Source organism: Saccopteryx leptura, chromosome 8 (genome assembly GCF_036850995.1).
Source record: "Saccopteryx leptura isolate mSacLep1 chromosome 8, mSacLep1_pri_phased_curated, whole genome shotgun sequence".
NCBI lineage: Eukaryota > Metazoa > Chordata > Mammalia > Chiroptera > Emballonuridae > Saccopteryx > Saccopteryx leptura.
This window is the reverse complement of record NC_089510.1, coordinates 9,657,120-9,677,486: the sequence shown is the minus strand read 5'-3', so window position 1 is coordinate 9,677,486 and position 20,367 is coordinate 9,657,120. Positions and strand designations below refer to the sequence as shown.

The 20,367-nt window shown below is 50.4% G+C and overlaps 1 protein-coding gene across 3 annotated transcripts in view; it reads left to right on the top strand.

Annotated features, from left to right (window-relative positions):
* The first annotated feature begins 586 nt into the window (after positions 1-586).
* Positions 587-20,367, top strand: part of RNF13 (ring finger protein 13) — a 96,768-nt gene continuing 76,987 nt past the window's right edge. For 2 of the 3 annotated variants that reach the window (XM_066347323.1, XM_066347321.1), the window contains exon 1: positions 587-732. The gene's annotated coding sequence lies outside the window, so the exon portion shown is untranslated. Of the gene's footprint in view, positions 733-2,377; positions 2,512-20,367 lie in introns of all 3 variants that reach the window. The other variant, XM_066347322.1, reaches the window with a different exon arrangement.

The window sequence follows — 20,367 nt, the reverse complement described above, 5'->3', positions numbered from 1 at the left end:
GCGGGCCCGGCAGGCGCGAGGGCGCACGGAGCAGCGCAGCCCCCGCCGGGCAGAGGGTTCGCGTGTGGCCCCTGCTGCCGCCCGACAGCCGGCTGGCCTCGGTCCCACCCATCCCGTTCTCGGCGCAGACGCGGTGCGGACGGGCGAGGCCTAGTTCCGCCTCTAATGCGGGGGGCGAGTGGGTGCGGGGAAGCGACAGAGATGCCGGCACCAGCGCCAGCTGGCTCTCGGGCTGCTTCTGCCCAACAGCCCGACGGGCGAGGGCGGCCGCCCGGCCCTCCTGGCTCCTCCGGCCCCCTCCGGCCCCCACTCCCGGGAGCACTGTCCTCTAGGCCAGCCCGCTCCCTCCCCTGACGAAATTAGAGTCAGAAGCGTGTCCACCCTGCTCCTCCCTCCGGGGGAAGACCCATCACGTGGCCGAGAGCTCCATTCCGCGCACTAGGCGTGTTTTCGAGCCGGCCGGGCCGGCCCGGGCGGGCAGTGACGCCCGGCAGGAGTGGGCAGGGCCTTAGCAAGCAGCTCTGTGGCCCAATGGCTTCCTCCGGGTTTCGGGAGCTAGCCAATGAGGCGCGCGGGGCGGAACTTCCGCCTGCCCGGCGCCGCCGCCGTCCCAGCTCCGAGTCCGGGCCCGTGGGGGTCGGTGCGGATGTGCGGTCATGGAGTCCGGGTAGGGGGTGCTCCCGCAGCGACGCCGCCGGCGAGCCCGTTTGTGTTGCGGGGTCCGGCTTCCAGGTGAGGACCGCGGAGGCCTCGGGGCAGTGCGGCGGGGCGCGGCGGGGCGGCGCGGGGCCCGGAACACACCCCCTCGCTGCCTCGGGGCTCCGAGGGCTCTGCTGCTCCTGGGGCTGAGAGCGCAGGAAAGGAGACTTTTCCTGAGAGGCTTAAAAATAAAAAAAAATAAATCACAAGCGGGGGGGAGATAGCTTTTCCCTCGGGAGGCCGAGTGCCCCCCTCCTCCGTCCCGCTGAGTTGGTGATTTATCGGTTTGGCTCCCCGCGTCCCCGCTGAGGTGACAGGGGCGCGGGAGGTGTCTGCAGGGCGTCTCTTGGCCGGGCACTTGTCGCGGAGTCCCCAGGCGACATCTCTCGACTTTAGTGGCGGGGACTCTAATGTTTTCTTTGAAAAAGAGTGCTGTCACCTTTCTGTCCCACCTGTCCCCTTCTCGTCCCCCCGCCGCGCTGGAAGCTCCGGTCAAAGGTGGGACGTGACCGTGCTGGGGACCCAGGCGCGTCCGCCCCTGCCCTGGAGCGTGCGGCTCGGCCTGGCTTATTGAGTTGACCCGGCCCGAGGAAAGACGTCTGTCCCAGGGAGCGGGGCCGGCCGGCGGCAGGGGAGCCAGGCGAACCCAGAAGCACTCCCGCATAACTTGGGTGGCAGCCACGGAGTCAAATGCATGTTCTGTCCTCATTCCGCAATAGTCAGTTCCCATAACTGCCCTTGCGCCCTCAGTTCCCAGCACCGTGGGCAGCCGCTCAGGCCCTCTGGTTGCCCCAAACGTTGCCGGCTCTGTTTCTGGTCAGTGATGCAGCAGAAACTTAAACAAAGGCATGTCTTTCAGCGGCGGTCTGATGTTTTCTGAGGGGAACATCTGCAGTTTGATACAATGTGACAGGATGGGTGTGCCGCCCCCAAGAGTTCTAGTGGAGAAACTGATTCAGTCCAGGTTGAAGCATAGACTCTATTAAGGACCATTTTTAATGGGTTGGGGAGATGAGCTCCGCTTCAGCGTAACAAAACTGGACTGGGATAGCAAAATAAAGAGAAAAAAGAAACTTGAAACAGGAAGTAAGTGTAATTTGGGGACATGGGAAATTATTAATGGATTTTGGAATCCTTTTTTTTTTTAAGAATTTATTTTTATTTATTCATTTTAGAGAGGAGGGAGGGAGAGGAAGAGAGAGAGAGAGAGAGAAAGGGGGGAGGAGCAGGAAGCATCAACTCCCATATATGCCTTGACCAGACAAGTGCAGGGTTTTGAACCGGCAACCTCAATGTTCCCAGGTCGACACTTTATCCACTGCGCCACCAGAGGTCAGGCGGATTTTGGAATCCTTTTAATGCATGACATTAACATTAGGAAGAGAAAGAGAGAGAGAGAGAGAGAGATCAGAGGACATCCCATAGACTTAAATATTTCATGAAGCTTTTGTTCTGGGATATGTGTGGATGAAGAGGAAGATGTTAATGTATACCATATTAAAGTGGTTTATGTCAAAATGCTGGATCCCAAATGTAGGGGTCAGGCTGGGTTGTTTTCAGCTCTGTTATTTACCAATTCTGTGAAAGTATCTGTAAATAGGGAAGAATTGTAAGAGTTAATTGAAATAAAATGTTTCATAGTTAAACCTCTTTTTTAAATTTTTTTAATTCATTTTAGAGAGGAGAGAGAGAGAAAGGGCGGAGGAGCAAGAAGCATCAACTCCCATATGTGCCTTGACCAGACAAGTACAGGGTTTTGAACCAGCGACCTCAGCATTCCAGGTTGATGCTTTATCCACTGCACCACCACAGGTCAGGCCTAAGCTTCTTTTTTAAAACTGGTTAAGACCCAGTTATTTCTGAGTCAAAAATGACAACCATTTTATTAATGTATTTTTTACATCTACCTTTATTTGACGCCAGCCAGTTTGGTGTCTCCATGTGTAATAATAGTGAGTCATGTGGACAGAATCTTGGTTTGTGAGGTTTTAGTATATGAACGGTTTAGAGTAAGTTCTCATCTGTCCTTGTTTAAAGCTCATTTCTCACCCTGGCCGGTTGGCTAAGCGGTAGAGCGTCGGCCTAGCGTGCGGAGGACCCGGGTTCGATTCCCGACCAGGGCACACAGGAGAAGCGCCCATTTGCTTCTCCACCCCTCCGCCGCGCTTTCCTCTCTGTCTCTCTCTTCCCCTCCCGCAGCCAAGGCTCCATTGGAGCAAAGATGGCCCAGGCGCTGGGGATGGCTCCTTGGCCTCTGCCTCAGGCGCTAGAGTGGCTCTGGTCGCAACATGGCGACCCCCTGGAGGGGCAGAGCATCGCCCCCTGGTGGGCAGAGCGTCGCCCCTGGTGGGCGTGCCGGGTGGATCCTGGTCGGGCGCATGCGGGAGTCTGTCTGACTGTCTCTCCCTGTTTCCAGCTTCAGGGAAAAAAAAAAAAAAAAAAAAAAAAAAAAAAGCTCATTTCTCTCAAGCCTTTTGATACTAGCATTCCATACCCTTCTTTTTATATTTCTCTGCATCTTAGAGTAGCATAGGTGTAATAGAAGTTTTTCAGGCACTAATTTTTAACAAAGTAAGGGTAGGACTAAGGGTATTTTATGTCTTTGTGATAAATTGGATAGGAAGGCATTTTATGTTTTATAGTGATTGCCATAGAGATGCTTGAAAATGAAATGGCTTGGTCAGATATTGTGGTGTGCTTCATGTTGGTATGACCTAGGAATAGAAAAAATAGTATGATTTTGGACATTTTAAAATTTGGGAATTAATGTGAAGCAGAAGGCAAATGAGTTTGAATCAAAATAGTGTTTTGCATCATTTGACATATTACTACCATTATGGCATTGCATATGGTAGTTTCACATGACAAAAAGGGAGGAACATTGGTAAACATTGTTAGTTTTCTCAAAAGAGGGAACTGAATTAATAGACAAATGAATTTATTTTAATACAGGATGGTAGTAAATCATTGTTTAAAAATTCCTGTATTCTGTAACTTTATTGAGCATATATAAAAAATACAGCCTGACCAGGTGGTGGCGCAGTGGATAGAGCGTCGGAGTGGGATGCGGAGGACCGAGGTTTGAGACCCCGAGGTCGTCAGCTTGAGCATAGGCTCATCTGGTTTGAGCAAGGCTCACCAGCTTGGACCCAAGGTCGCTGGCTTGAGCGGGGATTGCTCGGTCTGCTGAAGGCCCACAGTCAGGGCACATGTGAGAAAGCAATCAATGAACAACTAAGATGTCGCAATGAAAAACTAATGATTGATGCTTCTCATCTCTCTCCGTTCCTGTCTGTCTATCCCTCTCTCTGATTTTGTCTCTGTAAAAACAAACAAACAAACAAACAAAAAACAGTATTAAGCTTTTGTAGTATCTAAAAGTTGATTTGGAAACAGCAAGAACATATAATTGGTATTGTCACAGTTTACACATCAGAGCCTAAAAATAGCAAGGGCAGTAATAATAACTAATCTAACATTGATTATTTACTATGGGTCCCATACAATTCTAAGCACTTTATTTATTTTTAAAAAATTATTGATTGATTTTAGAGAGAAAGACAGAAACATTGATCTTTTCCTATATGTGCCCTGACCGGGGATCAAACCCACAACTTTTGCATTATTGAGGTGATGCTCTAACAGGTATAGGGGATATTTTGAAATAATCATGAAGCAATAAAACATCCTCCTAATTTTTGTGAGCAGTGTATTTGGCCAGGGCTTGCTTTTTTTTTTTAGAAGATTTTTATTGATTTTATTTATTTATTATTTTTTTTGTATTTTTCTGAAGTTGGAAACCGGGAGGCAGTCAGACAGACTCCTGCATATGCCCGACCAGGATCCACCCAGCATGCCCACCAGGGGACGATGCTCTGCCCATCTGGGGTGTTGCTCTGTTGCATCCTGAGCCATTCTAGCACCTGAGGTGGAGGCCATGGAGCCATCCTCAGCGCCCGGGCCAACTTTGCTCCAGTGGAGCCTTGGCTGCGGGAGGGTAAGAAAGGGGCAGAGAGGAAGGAGAGGGGGAGGGGTGGAGAAGCAGAAGGGCGCTTCTCCTGTGTGCCCTGGCCAGGAATCGAACCTGGGACTCCTGCACGCCAGACCAACGCTCTACCACTGAGCCAACCGGCCAGGGCAAGATTTTTATTGATTTTAGAGAAGAGAGAAAAAGATGGGGGAGAAGTAGGAAACATCAATTTATAGTAGTTGCTTCTTGTATGTGCCTTGATCAGGTAAGTCCTGGGTTTCCAACAGGCGACCTCAGCATTCTAGGTTGACGCTCTATCCACTGTACCACCACAGGTCGGGCCTAAGAACTTTGTGTCAGTGGCTTTCAACTGCCAGTGTGCAGGTAGGTCAGTGTTGGTCTGCCAGAAACTTCAGGCCGGTCTGCAAAAGAGTTCATCATCATGATGTTGTATGAAGATTATGTAATTACATATAATATATTAATAGGTGTTTATAATGCATATTATATTTATTCAAAAAAGAGCCAACAAATTGGAGGCTAACTAAGAACTTGGAACGATGCTGTGATTTTTATATAGTGCCAGGCATTTATACACACAGTTGAATGTGAATTGTGACATCTGCAGATTTGTTACTTTTTTTTTGAGAGGGAGAGAGAGAGAGGATGAGAAAGGAGAGAGATGAGAAGCATCATCTTATAGTTTTACTTTAGTTGTGTTACTTTAGTTTTTCATTGATTGCTTTTCCTACTGCCTTGGGCCGGAGGGTGGGGGCTCAAGCAGAGCCATTGACCCCTTGCTCAAGCCAGTGACCTTGGGATCCTGTTGATGATCTTATATTCAAGTCCGCAAACTTGCACTCATGCTAGATGAATCCACCCCCAAGTCTGGGACCTTGGGGTTGTGAACCTGGGACCTCAGTGTCCCTGGTTGACGCTCTATCCACTGCATCACTACTGGTCAGGCAGATTTGCTATTATTTCATTCCTCCTTTGTTAACCTCACTTGATTAATAGTAAAACTTAAAATCAGAGAGCATTTTGGAATATGGGCAGCAATAACAGGGATCTAGAGAGACTGTATTGTGCTTATCGCTAAGATTATGGAAGAAGAACCTCAAAGAGAAGGAGGAGCAGGCTAATTGGTGTGGAGGAAAGAAGAGGGATTCGGGGAATGAACCACCCATTCTCTGGCCTCAGTTTCCTCATTCTGTAAGAAGATGATAATACCAGTTCTGAGAAGGGAAGAAAACTATCGGGAGACTCTTTTATTTATTTATTTATTTTTTATTTATTTTTATTTATATTTATTCATTTTAGAAAGGAGAGAGGGAGAGAGAGAGAGAGGAGAGAGATAGAGAGAGAAGGGGGGAGGAGCAGGAAGCATCAACTCCCATATGTGCCTTGACCAGGCAAGCCCAGGGTTTCGAACCGGCAACCTCAGCATTTCCAGGTCGACGCTTTATCCACTGTGCCACCACAGGTCAGGCATCGGGAGACTCTTTACACTTGGAAAAGTGACTCCTGTCCTGGCCAGATAGGTCGGTTGGTAACCGTTAGAGTGTCGTCCTGAAGCGCAGGAGTTGCTGGTTCTCTGTCTGGTCAGGGCACATACAGAACCAGATCTATGTTCCCCTCTCTCTCTCTCCCTCTTCCTCCTTTCCTCTCTCAAATCAATCAATAAAAAAAGAAAAAGTGACTAAGGTCTGAAGGGCTGGTAGGTTGGTTGCTCTCTTGGCAGTTTCTAGAATTTGATGCAGTGAATAGGGCATGATATTAAACTAAGTACTATAATTTATCTATCTCTGAACTGTTTTTACTTCCTTGAAATGTAAGGCCTGAGTAACTGGCCAAATAAAAAATTGAACATTAGGCACAAACAGTAGGACAAGAAAAAGTTGACATACTCTATCACACCATTGTTGGAAACATTACTTGGATTCTGCTTTTCATGGGTTTTTCTAAAGCATTCATTCACTCAACAAGTACGTAGGTACCTTCTCTGTCAGGAACTGTTCTGGGCACGGCCTACATGAGTGAGCCAAGAGACAAGGTCCTTGACCTCATGGGGCTTATCTTCAAGTGGGACAAATAAGGTATATTTTAATAATGGAACATAATGAGATTTTACTTGTACTCTATAAAAACACCATCTTAAACAGATGACAGTAATAAAAGTATCATACCAGATCGGATCTGACTTTGTAGAGCACTTTGAAGGCAGGGACAATGTCTTCTGTGTGTCTCTCCATTTCCCTTTCTTCCCACTGGAATGACTTAGATGTATTTCATGATCAGTAAATGTAGGTACTAATTAAGTGTTTATGATGGGGAGGAGGAGGCTGTGTTAAGGTTGGGGCCAGATCTTAAATATAAATCAATCAGTTAAATGTAGCAAGTGTTAAGGACTCGCCCATGTACGCACTAGACTGAGGGTAGGAAGAAGAGAAGGGTGCTGTGGATCGCGCTGCCTGGCTTGCCTGTGAGGCGGAAATGTCAGTAAGGTTATATTGTAGCTGAAAACACAGTAAGAATGACTTTGCATGAATAACTAAACCTCTCTCATTCATTTCCTCATTTGTAAGATGAGGTAATTGGAATTTTCTAGTTTAAAAAACCTGCTTTTAAGATTCTTACAAAATATCTATTGCAGTAGTGTTTCACTTAAAATTTAGATAATATGGAGCTGATCACGAGCTTTTCATTGACTAATAAGAAGGACTAAATTTATACTCTTATTAGTGAACCAGATGTTTAAAAGTGTGTTTACAGAATTGATGTTATCTATTTAATGTTATTTACTAGTAAGGCCACATTGTAATTTAAAAAAAAAGAAAGCAAGTTATAGCCTAATATATAGTCTGTATATATTTCCCTTTTGCTTATGTTATATAGGAAAAAATAAACTAATATTTTACACACTAATAGTGGGTTTTAATAGTTACTCTTACTGCCATACTTCAGTTTTACAACAGCCTTTGATTATTGTCCTAGGAGCTGAGTATATGAGGTCAAAAAGGTGTAGTCCTTAACTTCAGGGAGTTTTGAAAGAATACTGTACTGGGTTCCCAGCCGAATAGCTTGGTTGGTTCGAGCGATGTCCCAATATCAAAGGATGTGGGTTTGGTCCTGGGTTGGAGCGCATACAGCAGGGGTCCCCAAACTACAGCCATCAGGGCCCTCATGCAGCCCCCTGAGGCCATTTATCCGGCCCCCACTGCACTTCCGGAAGGGGCACCTCTTTCATTGGTGGTCAATGAGAGGAGCATAGTTCCCACTGAAATACTGGTCAGTTTGTTGATTTAAATTTACTTGTTCTTTATTTTAAATATTGTATTTGTTCCTGTTTTGTTTTTTTACTTTAAAATAAGATATGTGCAGTGTGCATAGGGATTTGTTCATAGTTTTTTTTATAGTCCGGCCCTCCAACGGTCTGAGGAACAGTGAAGTGGCCCCTTGTGTAAAAAGTTTGGGGACCCCTGGCATACAGAAACAGATCGTTGTGTCTGTTTCTGTCTTGTTCCCTCTCTTTCTGAGATCAAAAAGATAAAGTAAAAACAGATTTAGAAAATAATAATGGGAGGGATGGACGGTTTAAATGGCACATGATGACGGTCGGGTGAAGGAGGATCATGTGATCTGAGAAGGGACAGCCAGGGAGAGAGCCGGAGTCCCAGGCAGGGCCAGTCGTGAAGCACTTTCTGTGGGAAGTCACAACTTACTTGTGGACTTCATTCTGAAAGTTACTGAATCTGTTGAGGAATTTTGCGCAGATAGTAACACAATCGGGCATTTTTCTGTCTTCCTTTATATTCCTCCTAAGGGAATGATTCATGAAGTTATTTTTGTTATTTCTAGTTAGTTCAGTGGTATAGTCCTACTTGAGGAAATCAGTCTTTTAATGCTGAAATAAAGTTTGAGGAAGTGTCAGTTTTGTGGTTTTAGGGCATGAGTAACCCTGAAAATTTTAGAAAACATGCAACATGAAAACATTTCAGTGTTCATAGCCACATGGGTATTTTGTTAGTTGAAATAAGAGAGCTGCTTCTGGCCAGCTACAAAAATTTGATTTATAATCATTTCTAAGGGGCTAGAAACTTGTTGAAGTTGAATTAATTGAATGTGACTCTAGTTCAAGCTCAATTTCATTATAATGAACAAGCTATCCAGTTAAATTTTATAGAGGGAATGAATTTCTAGGAGGAAATGACCACAACTGGTGATTGGTGAGTAGTTCTAAATCATGTTGTGAAAGAGACTAGGAGTTGAATTTCTTATCTTGCTTAGATAGTAAACTCAAATGTTGATCTTTATTTGCCTAATTATTGTGCTTGCAATTATGTTTGACCTTTAGAAAGGAAGAACTGTGCTTGTAATTTATACATTTGTCTAATGTGTATTATAATCATTAATTGCTTTAAAGGTTTTTTTGAGGTGAAATTCATATAACATATAATCAACAATTTAAAAGTGAACAGTTGCGTGGCATTCAGTTCATTTATATAGCCACCACTTCTGTCTAGCTCCAAAGCAAGCATTTTTATCACTCCAAAATAAAACACTGTGCCCACTAAGCAGTTACTTCCTATTTCCTGCTCCTCCCAGCTGCGACAGCCAGCAGTCTGCTTTCTAGTTCTGTGAATGTCCTGGATATCTCGTTTTCATTTTGGAGGTCTCATTTAAATGGGGTCATGTCAATGATCCATGCACAGAGCAGCAACAGCGTGCTCAAGCTGGTGAGCCTGCCCTCAAGCCTGTGAGCATGGGGTTTCCAACCTGGGACCTCAGCATCCCAGATGGACACTCTGTTCACTGCACCACCACAGGGCAGGCAGCTTTTGCCATTAAATGACTGTATAATAAATCTTAGTGTAGATGTCTTTGGATTCATCTTGTTTGGAAATCTTCCTTCTGGACCTGGATGTCTGTTTTCTTTCCCAAGTTACGAAGGTTTTAGCCGTTAGTTTTTTAAATAGAGTTTCTGTTTCTTCTTTCTTCTCTTTCTAGGATCTCTGTAATGTGAATGTTTGTGTGCTTGGTGTTATTTAAAGATCTCTTAAACTGTTTTTATTATTATTATTTTTTTCCTTTTTGCTGTTCTGATTGCTAACCAGTAGTCAGTGTTCTGGGTTGCTGATTTGTTCTTCTGCAGTGGTTAATATGCTGCTGATCCCTTCTAATGTATTTTTCATTGCAGTTATTCTATTTTTCAGCTCTACTAAATTATTTATTAAACTTTATCTTTGTTGAAGTTTTCCCTAAATTTTTCTGTTCTACTTTCAAGTTTGGTGAGTATCCTTATGACTTTTTTTGAGAGAGAGAGACAGGAACATCAAGCTGTTCCTTATGTGCCCTGACTGGGGAGTCAAAGCAGCAGCAACCTTTGCGCTTGGGACAGTTCTCCAACCAACCTAGCCATCTAGCCAGAGCTTGATTTCTATTGACTTTCAGAGAGAGAGAGGAAGGGGGGGAGAGGGGAGGGGGAAGGGAAGCATTCATTTGTTGTTCCACTCAGTCATGCACTTGTTGGTTGCTTCCTGTGTTTGCCCTGACTGGGGATCAAACCTACAACCTTGTTTTGGTATGACTCTCTTAACTGATTGAGCTAACCTGCCAGGGCCTTCCTTTGAATTCAGTTATCAGGCAAATTACTTATCTCTGTTTCCTTAGGGTTTGTTTCCCTGGGGATTTTTTTGGTTCCTTGACTTGAGAAATACTGTATTCATTTGTTTGATTTTCTGTGGTTATATGTATGTGAATTAGACAAAAGAGCTCTCTGCCGGTCTTCAGAAAGTGGCTGGTGTGGATGTGGTCTCTACAGGCTGTGTGCTGGGTGGCTTTAGAGGCCGTTTGGAGCTGAGCAGATGCCTGTGGTGACTGGGGCGCTGACCTGCTGAGCTGGAAGAGCCCTCAGTGGCGAGGCCAGGTGCATGTAGTAGCACCTGTTGATCCTGCTCGCTCCCTCTGTTTCGAGCCGGAGTGGGCCTGGTGGGTGTTTCGGGAATGCCCTGCAGTGACCTTGCAGATAGGCCAGAGCTCCTGGGTAAGCTCTCACCCACCCTGTGGGGGTGAAAGGGGGACGTGTGCAATGGCTGTCACCGACACCTTCAGTCCCAGAGAATGCCTGCAGCTGTTGGAGGGCTCCCGTGGCTCCCCAGCCTTCCTACACTTTCTCTCTTTTGTTTTACCCTGAGCGGTCTTGTGTAGGCTGTGTGTGCTGCATCGTTTGGCAGGTCAGCTGGAGCCTGGCAGTCCCTTGTGGCACCTGGGGCCCTGGCTGACTGGAGCAGCTGTGGGCGGGAGGCTTGTGGTGACGCCCTATGATCCTTTTCCTCCCTTTGGTGGGGGGAGTGCCTGGGCATTGTGGCTGGGCGTGGGCTGCTGGGAGGTCCTAAGGGGCGGGACACCGGAAGTAGAGCTTCTGCTTGCCCTGGGAAAGAAGGGTGTGTAAGCTCCTGTGCTCAGTGGCACCTGCAGTCTGGAGAGCTGCCCCGTGCACGCGAGCCCTGCGGTTTCCTAGCTCTCCCTGCTCCCTCTCTTTCGTTCCCCCTGGCTGAGGCGCTGTCTGTCCGCACTCCTGTGGCTGAGGCGCTGTCTGTCCGCACTCCCGGGGCTGAGGCGCTGTCTGTCCGCACTCCCGGGGCTGAGGCGCTGTCTGTCCGCACTCCCGGGGCTGAGGCGCTGTCTGTCCGCACTCCCGGGGCTGAGGCGCTGTCTGTCCGCACTCCCGGGGCTGAGGCGCTGTCTGTCCGCACTCCCGGGGCTGAGGCGCTGTCTGTCCGCACTCCCGGGGCTGAGGCGCTGTCTGTCCGCACTCCTGTCTCGCAGGAGGACCTGCTCTCTGTGCACACGGAGACTCCGTTGGCTCTGGGCCGGGGGGCTCAGCGCCTTCCTCCACTGCCGCCATCTCAGACTTCCTTTCACCTCCTGAGTAAAGTGACTCCTGGACACTTTATTGTTTGGATGCCTTTATAAAGGAATTTTAAAAAAAATTATTTTTGAGCCCTGGCCGGTTGGCTCAGTGGTAGAGCGTCGGCCTGGTGTGCAGAAGTCCCGGGTTCGATTCCCGGCCAGGGCACACACGAGAAGCGCCCATCTGCTTCTCCACCCCTCCCCCTCTCCTTCCTCTCTGTCTCTCTCTTCCCCTCCCGCAGCCGAGGCTCCATTGGAGCAAAGATGGCCCGGGCGCTGGGGATGGCTCCTTGGCCTCTGCCCCAGGCGCTAGAGTGGCTCTGGTCACAACAGAGGTGGGCAGAGCGTCGCCCCCTGGTGGGTGCACCGGGTGGATCCCGGTCGGGTGCATGCGGGAGTCTGTCTGTCTCCCCGTTTCCAGCTTCAGAAAAATACAAAAAAAAAAAAAAAATTATTTTTGAGTTGTTTATTGCTGGTGTATAGAAACACAACTGATTTTTGTGTATAACATTGATTTCAATAGTCATTTCTTTTCTTTCTTACATATATGAGTTGGATTATATAGGTAAATAAGAAAGTGGAAATTGCAACACTGAAGAATTCTGATGTCTAATTATGATTATCCTGAATAGAAATAGCATTGAGTATTCTTATAGCATAGTGTTGAATGATTATTTAATTAAATTATTGCATTTCTGGTATGTTACATATGCTTGGGCATTATAATAGGAGATAAAAGATTTCATTTTGTTTTCTTTAAGCTTGGAGAAAGGTGTGAATGTAATAATTCACTTAAAGGTTATTCTTACTATTTGTTACTTAAGTTCTGATGTTGTAGAGAAAGCCTTAGGCATAAACCGTATTTATACCAAATCCGGTTTACAGATCCATGAAGAAGAAAAATTGATTGGCGTGGAGGTTGATTTGAATATATAAATTATCACTAATATATTTTCCCTTTCTTAGTTTTCCTTGAAAGAAGCTTTTAAATATTTTGTTTCAAAATACTTAAATTTTTGTTATGAATAAACATGAATAACTTTATTCTCAGAGGTATTTATTTACTTATTTGTTAATTTAGTGAGAAGAGGGGAAATGAGAGACAGACTCCTGCTTGTGCTCTGACAGTGATCCACCCACCAGCCCCCATCTGGGGCCGATGCTCTGCCCGTTGGGGCCATGCTCACAACCAAACTATTTCAGTGCCTACGGTGGAGGCTCCGAGGAGCCATCTTCAGCACCTGGGAACAATGCACAGCAAACCAGTCGAGCCATGGCTGCGGGAGGGGAAAAGAGAGAGGGAGGGAGAGGGGGAAAGGGGCAGGGAGAAGGGTGGAGAAGCAGATGGTTGCTTCTTCTTGGTGCCCTGACCAGGAATTGAACTCAGGACATCCACACACTGGGCAGACACTCTACCACTGAGCCCACCGGCCTGGGCTATTTGTTGATTTTTAGAGAGAGAGAGAGAGAGAGGTGAAAGAGAGAGGGAGGGAGAGAGAGGGAGAAGTGGGAAGCATTAGCTCTTAGTAATTGTTCCTTGTATGTGCCTGGACTGGGCAAGCCTGGGCTTTCAGACCCGCAAGTTCAGCGCTCCAGGCCAAGGCTCTGTCCACTGTGCCTCCCCAGGCCAGGCTCTGTCCACTTGCCTCCCCAGGCCAAGGCTCTGTCCACTGTGCCTCCCCAGGCCAGGCTCTACCCACTGTGCCTCCCCAGGCCAGGTTCCATCCACTGTGCCTCCCCAGGCCAGGCTCTACCCACTGTGCCTCCCCAGGCCAGGCTCTACCCACTGTGCCTCCCCAGGCCAGGTTCCATCCACTGTGCTTCCCCAGGCCAGGCTCTACCCACTGTGCCTCCCCAGGCCAGGCTCTACCCACTGTGCCTCCCCAGGCCAGGCTCTACCCACTGTGCCTCCCCAGGCCAGGCTCTGTCCACTGTGCCTCCCCAGGCCAGGCTCTGTCCACTGTGCCTCCCCAGGCCAGGCTCTACCCACTGTGCCTCCCCAGGCCAAGGCTCTGTCCACTGTGCCTCCCCAGGCCAGGCTCCGTCCACTGTGCCTCCCCAGGCCAGGCTCTGTCCACTGTGCCTCCCCAGGCCAGGCTCTACCCACTGTGCCTCCCCAGGCCAGGCTCTACCCACTGTGCCTCCCCAGGCCAGGCTCTACCCACTGTGCCTCCCCAGGCCAGGCTCTACCCACTGTGCCTCCCCAGGCCAGGCTCTGTCCACTGTGCCTCCCCAGGCCAGGCTCTACCCACTGTGCCTCCCCAGGCCAAGGCTCTGTCCACTGTGCCTCCCCAGGCCAGGCTCCGTCCACTGTGCCTCCCCAGGCCAGGCTCCGTCCACTGTGCCTCCCCAGGCCAGGCTCCATCCACTGTGCCTCCCCAGGCCAGGCTCTACCCACTGTGCCTCCCCAGGCCAGGCTCTACCCACTGTGCCTCCCCAGGCCAGGCTCTGTCCACTGTGCCTCCCCAGGCCAGGCTCTACCCACTGTGCCTCCCCAGGCCAAGGCTCTGTCCACTGTGCCTCCCCAGGCCAGGCTCCGTCCACTGTGCCTCCCCAGGCCAGGCTCCGTCCACTGTGCCTCCCCAGGCCAGGCTCTACCCACTGTGCCTCCCCAGGCCAGGCTCTACCCACTGTGCCTCCCCAGGCCAGGCTCTATCCACTGTGCCTCCCCAGGCCAGGCTCTACCCACTGTGCCTCCCCAGGCAAGGCTCTATCCACTGTGCCTCCCCAGGCCAGGTTCCATCCACTGTGCCTCCCCAGGCCAGGCTCCATCCACTGTGCCTCCCCAGGCCAGGCTCTACCCACTGTGCCTCCCCAGGCCAGGCTCTATCCACTGTGCCTCCTCAGGCCAGGCTCCATCCACTGTGCCTCCCCAGGCCAGGCTCCATCCACTGTGCCTCCCCAGGCCAGGCTCTATCCACTGTGCCTCCCCAGGCCAGGCTCTACCCACTGTGCCTCCCCAGGCAAGGCTCTATCCACTGTGCCTCCCCAGGCCAGGTTCCATCCACTGTGCCTCCCCAGGCCAGGCTCCATCCACTGTGCCTCCCCAGGCCAGGCTCCATCCACTGTGCCTCCCCAGGCCAGGCTCCATCCACTGTGCCTCCCCAGGCCAGGCTCTATCCACTGTGCCTCCCCAGGCCAGGCTCTACCCACTGTGCCTCCCCAGGCCAGGCTCTATCCACTGTGCCTCCCCAGGCCAGGTTCCATCCACTGTGCCTCCCCAGGCCAGGCTCCATCCACTGTGCCTCCCCAGGCCAGGCTCTACCCACTGTGCCTCCCCAGGCCAGGCTCTATCCACTGTGCCTCCCCAGGCCAGGCTCCATCCACTGTGCCTCCCCAGGCCAGGCTCCATCCACTGTGCCTCCCCAGGCCAGGCTCTACCCACTGTGCCTCCCCAGGCCAGGCTCTACCCACTGTGCCTCCCCAGGCCAGGCTCTATCCACTGTGCCTCCCCAGGCTAGGCTCTGTCCACTGTGCCTCCCCAGGCCAAGGCTCTACCCACTGTGCCTCCCCAGGCCAGGCTCCATCCACTGTGCCTCCCCAGGCCAAGCTCTGTCCACTGTGCCTCCCCAGGCCAGGCTCCGTCCACTGTGCCTCCCCAGGCCAGGCTCCATCCACTGTGCCTCCCCAGGCCAAGGCTCTGTCCACTGTGCCTCCCCAGGCCAGGCTCTACCAACTGTGCCTCCCCAGGCCAGGCTCTATCCACTGTGCCTCCCCAGGTCAGGCTCTGTCCACTGTGCCTCCCCAGGCCAGGCTCTACCCACTGTGCCTCCCCAGGCCAGGCTCTATCCACTGTGCCTCCCCAGGCCAGGCTCTACCCACTGTGCCTCCCCAGGCAAGGCTCTACCCACTGTGCCTCCCCAGGCCAAGGCTCTACCCACTGTGCCTCCCCAGGCCAGGCTCTACCCACTGTGCCTCCCCAGGCCAGGCTCTACCCACTGTGCCTCCCCAGGTCAGGCTCCATCCACTGTGCCTCCCCAGGCCAGGCTCCATCCACTGTGCCTCCCCAGGCCAGGCTCTACCAACTGTGCCTCCCCAGGCCAGGCTCTACCCACTGTGCCTCCCCAGGCCAGGCTCCATCCACTGTGCCTCCCCAGGCCAGGCTCCATCCACTGTGCCTCCCCAGGCCAGGCTCCCTCCACTGTGCCTCCCCAGGCCAGGCTCTACCCACTGTGCCTCCCCAGGCCAGGCTCTACCCACTGTGCCTCCCCAGGCCAGGCTCTACCAACTGTGCCTCCCCAGGCCAGGCTCCATCCACTGTGCCTCCCCAGGCCAGGCTCCATCCACTGTGCCTCCCCAGTCCAGGCTCAGGTATACTTCAGAAGCTAAATTCAGTTTGTCAGGTTCTGAAAGAAACCACAGTGATTATTGTAGATGGTAAATTTTTAGTCTGCAGTACTAATATTTAGACAGGCCTCAAATAATTTGTTTTGAACTTTCAAAGATGTGCAATAAAATAAAATTATTTACTTATTTTGAAATAATCACAAGGTATCATAAAAGTTGTACACATAATACAGAGATCTCTTTTTCCCCCTTAATTATTTGAGAGTAAGTTGTTGATCTAATGTTCTGTACCAACAAATACTTCACTTTCAGATGACTACAAACAAGGACATTCTCTTTGGAGAAATGGCTGGTTTCAGGGCTGGGGCAGGAAAAGAATGGATAGGACCAGAAATCTGGTGGCAGAAAACAAAGAAGTGCTTAAGCATGATGGGAACATGTCAGAAAGGCACAGGAGCCTTTTGAATGAGCCTCTACTGGCCAGACTGGGGACAGTTGGGCATCAAAATAATAATAATAACTGTAAAAGACTAAAACAGCAATCCATGAGTAAATTGAAAAGTCAGTGAGAAATGGGATAATGACTGGTAGACACGATAATAACCCCCAAAGATGTCCCTGTCCTTAATACCTGGGAGCTATGAATATGTTATGGCAAAAGGAACTTTGCAGATGTGGTTCAGCTAAGGACTTTTGGGTGGGAAGATTATCCTGGCTTATCCAGGTAGGCCGTGTAATCACAAGGGTCCTTACGTGTAGAAGGAGAAGGCAGAAGAGTTTGGAATAGCATAATGTGAGAAAGAACCAATCTGCCTTTGCTGGTTTTGAAGATGGAGGAAGAGCCAGGAGCCAAGGCGTGTAGGCAGTCTCTAGAAGCCGATGAGCATTAACAATCAACTGTGTAATTTAAAAGTTTTATTTTAAAACACACATGGATACTAGCCAGGACTAGAATAAGAAATTTATGCGACTTTTAAAAATAAATGATATTTCAAAGAGACTATAGATATTTTTTTAGATTCTGCATGTTGATAACACACTAATGGTCATATATGTTCACTTTTTTCTTTCTCTCTATTGTTTTTTTAAACGTTTTATTGGTTTTAGAGAGAGGAAGCGAGAGAGCAGGGATCTAACCAGCAACCTCTCTGCTTCAGGACGATGCTCCCCAACCAGCTGAGCTGCGCGGCCAGGGCATCTCGCTGTGATAAGTGAGAGAAGACTGCCTTATTTAAATACTGTTAAAAATAGAAAGATAACTGCCAGTTGCCAATTTATTTATTTTCTTCTTCACATTCACCATTGAGTACATGCTCTGCAGAGATGGACTGGACTCTTAATCACTTCTTTACAGAGAGCGTGACGTTAGCTTTGTCAGGTGTTCGAGGGGAATGAACGCTGGAGGAAACAATGGAGGAAGGATTTTCTCCTTTCTAGTCCTCCTGAGCTGTGTTCCCCCCCCCCCCCCCCCCCCCCCGTGTGGTCTGTCAGCAGTTTATGGTTGGGGACATCTGGTGTTGCTCTTTCTCAACCGTGCGCCCAGAGACCTGAGTTCGTAGCCCCACTCCAGTCCTGGTGACCACCTGGCCGTGGCCGTTCCGCGGGGGACCCTGCCTACCAGGCCTCGTCCGTGCCCCCAGTGCCCTGAGGACCCCTGCTGGCGTGCGCTCCGGAGTGGAGCGTGTCCTGCGCGTCCTGCGTGCCCCGAGCGCAAGACCAGCTCTGGCTGTGGAAACCCCAGTGCAGTTTTCTGTTCCCTGACGTGCTGCAGCCATACCTTCCAGTGAGAGACCCGCCTGTGGGGGACCCACCTGCCACGTGGATCCCTGTGGGTATCCTCAGCCCTTTCCCAGCATAGTTTAATTATTCTTTTTCCTTAAAAATTTAAAAACAGCTTTATTAACTTACAGTTGACATGTAACGAATGGTCCATATTTAAAGCGTATGCTTGGATAAGCTTTGAGATACACACACACACACACACACACACACACACACACACACACACACACAACTGTGAAACCAGTACCATAATGAAGCTAAAGAACACACCCATCTCTCCCAAGGTGCCCTGATACCCCTTTGGGGTCCCTTTCTCCTGCCCTGGTTACATCTTTATAGCCACTGTCCTAACACAGCTTAATGACTGTTACTCTGTCATCTGTCTCTTGACTGAACCCCTGCTGGTACAGATTTGGCGCCTGGTGGAGTTCTAGGAGTTAGACCTAAACTTTGGAGCGTTTGGTGTTGGTGTGGTCATGCCTTTGGGCCTGAGCCCTGTGCCGAGCTCCTCGCCAATGGAGACGGGGTGCTTGTACCCCGTGATACACAGTGTGTCAGGCTGTCTCTGGATGATGGCAGTGCAGAGTCATGTGCTGCGTTATGACCTTCTGGTCAGTGATGGCCGGCATGTGCGTGGGTGGCCCGGTAAGATTAGGAGGCAGCTGAAAAACCCTTTGCCTGCTGACGTGGTAGTGCATTGCACTGCCCACATGTTTGAGGTGGTGCTTGCATAAACAACCCGCTGTGATATCTGCGGCGTAAAATAGCGCAAGTTATGTACAGTACATACTACTTGATAATTGTGATTACTGACATGATTAATTGATAAAGTACTATTACTGGTTTATGTATTTACTATATTATATTTTGTGTACTCTTTCTACTTATTAACCATTTGGCTGTGAAACAGATTATTAGGCTGGCAGCAGCTTCACACCTCTTGTGTTTATCCTTGTGTCTCGTATCATTTCCCCTTGTGTTTGATTTAATCTCGTGTTGGCCCCTAAGCATGTAAATGCACCGCTGATGTTGCCAGTAAGAGGCCACATTGAGTAATTGACCCGGAAATGAAACGAAAAGTGATTAAGGACTATAGAAGCGGAAAAGCAGTGATAGTATTGCTTTTCAGTCGGCCTCCTTAAAAGGTTTGAAAACACGGCCCCAACACCAAAAGGTTTCCCTGAGAGGCGTGTTCATGGTACATTAATTGCTTTACAAGCAAACCACCAGGGATATATTTCTAAAAAGAATGCTGTCTTCTGGAGAAGAGCCTCAGGAAGGCCCTTCAGGAAGTGTTCTAGAGGAAGGTGTTCTCATCGGGGCCAGCAGCTGCACAGTGGGACTGCCTCTGCAGACCTTCCAGTGGGACAGGGGGAGGCGGGAGACGGGAGACGGGGACACTGACCACCTGACCCTGAGGGGAGGCGGGAGACGGGGACACTGACGACCTGACCCTGAGGGGAGGCGGGAGACGGGGACACTGACCACCTGACCCTGAGGGGAGACGGGAGACGGGGACACTGACGACCTGACCCTGAGGGGAGGCGGGAGACGGTGACACTGATGACCTGACCCTGAGGGGAGACGGGAGACGGGGACACTGACCACCTGACCCTGAGGGGAGGCGGGAGACGGGGACACTGACGACCTGACCCTGAGGGGAGGCGGGAGACGGGGACACTGACCACCTGATCCTGAGGGGAGGCGGGAGACGGGGACACTGACCACCTGACCCTGAGGGGAGACGGTGACACTGACGACCTGACCCTGAGGGGAGGCGGGAGACGGGGACACTGACCACCTGACCCTGAGGGGAGACGGGGACACTGACCACCTGACCCTGAGGGGAGACGGGAGACGGCGACACTGACGACCTGACCCTGAGGGGAGACGGGAGACGGGGACACTGACGACCTGACCCTGAGGGGAGGCGGGAGACGGGGACACTGACCACCTGACCCTGAGGGGAGGCGGGAGACGGGGACACTGACCACCTGACCCTGAGGGGAGGTGGGAGACGGGGACACTGACCACCTGACCCTGAGGGGAGACGGGGACACTGACCACCTGACCCTGAGGGGAGACGGGGACACTGACCACCTGACCCTGAGGGGAGGCGGGAGACGGGGACACTGACCACCTGACCCTGAGGGGAGACGGGAGACGGGGACACTGACCACCTGACCCTGAGGGGAGGCGGGAGACGGGGACACTGACCACCTGACCCTGAGGGGAGGCGGGGACACTGACCACCTGACCCTGAGGGGAGACGGGAGACGGGGACACTGACGACCTGACCCTGAGGGGAGGCGGGAGACGGGGACACTGACCACCTGACCCTGAGGGGAGACGGGGACACTGACCACCTGACCCTGAGTAAGCCTAGGCTCATGTGTCTTCATTCTTAACAAAAACGTTTACTGTTAGTTTGTGTCTTGATTTTTAATAAAAATGTTGGAAAACTTAAAAAAAGATTTAAGGCCCTGGCCAGTTGGCTCAGTGGGCGAGTGTCAACCAGGCGTGTGGAAGTCCCAGGTTCAATTAATTCCTGGTCAGGGCACACAGGAGAAGAGACCCATCTGTTTCCCCCCCATCCCCATCCCCTCCCCCCTCCTCCTTACTTCTCCCCCCCCCCCGTTCTCCCCACTGTCCCCCTTCTCTCTCCTTTCCTCTCCTCACCCCTTTTCCTCCTCTCCACCATCCCCTCTATCCCCTCT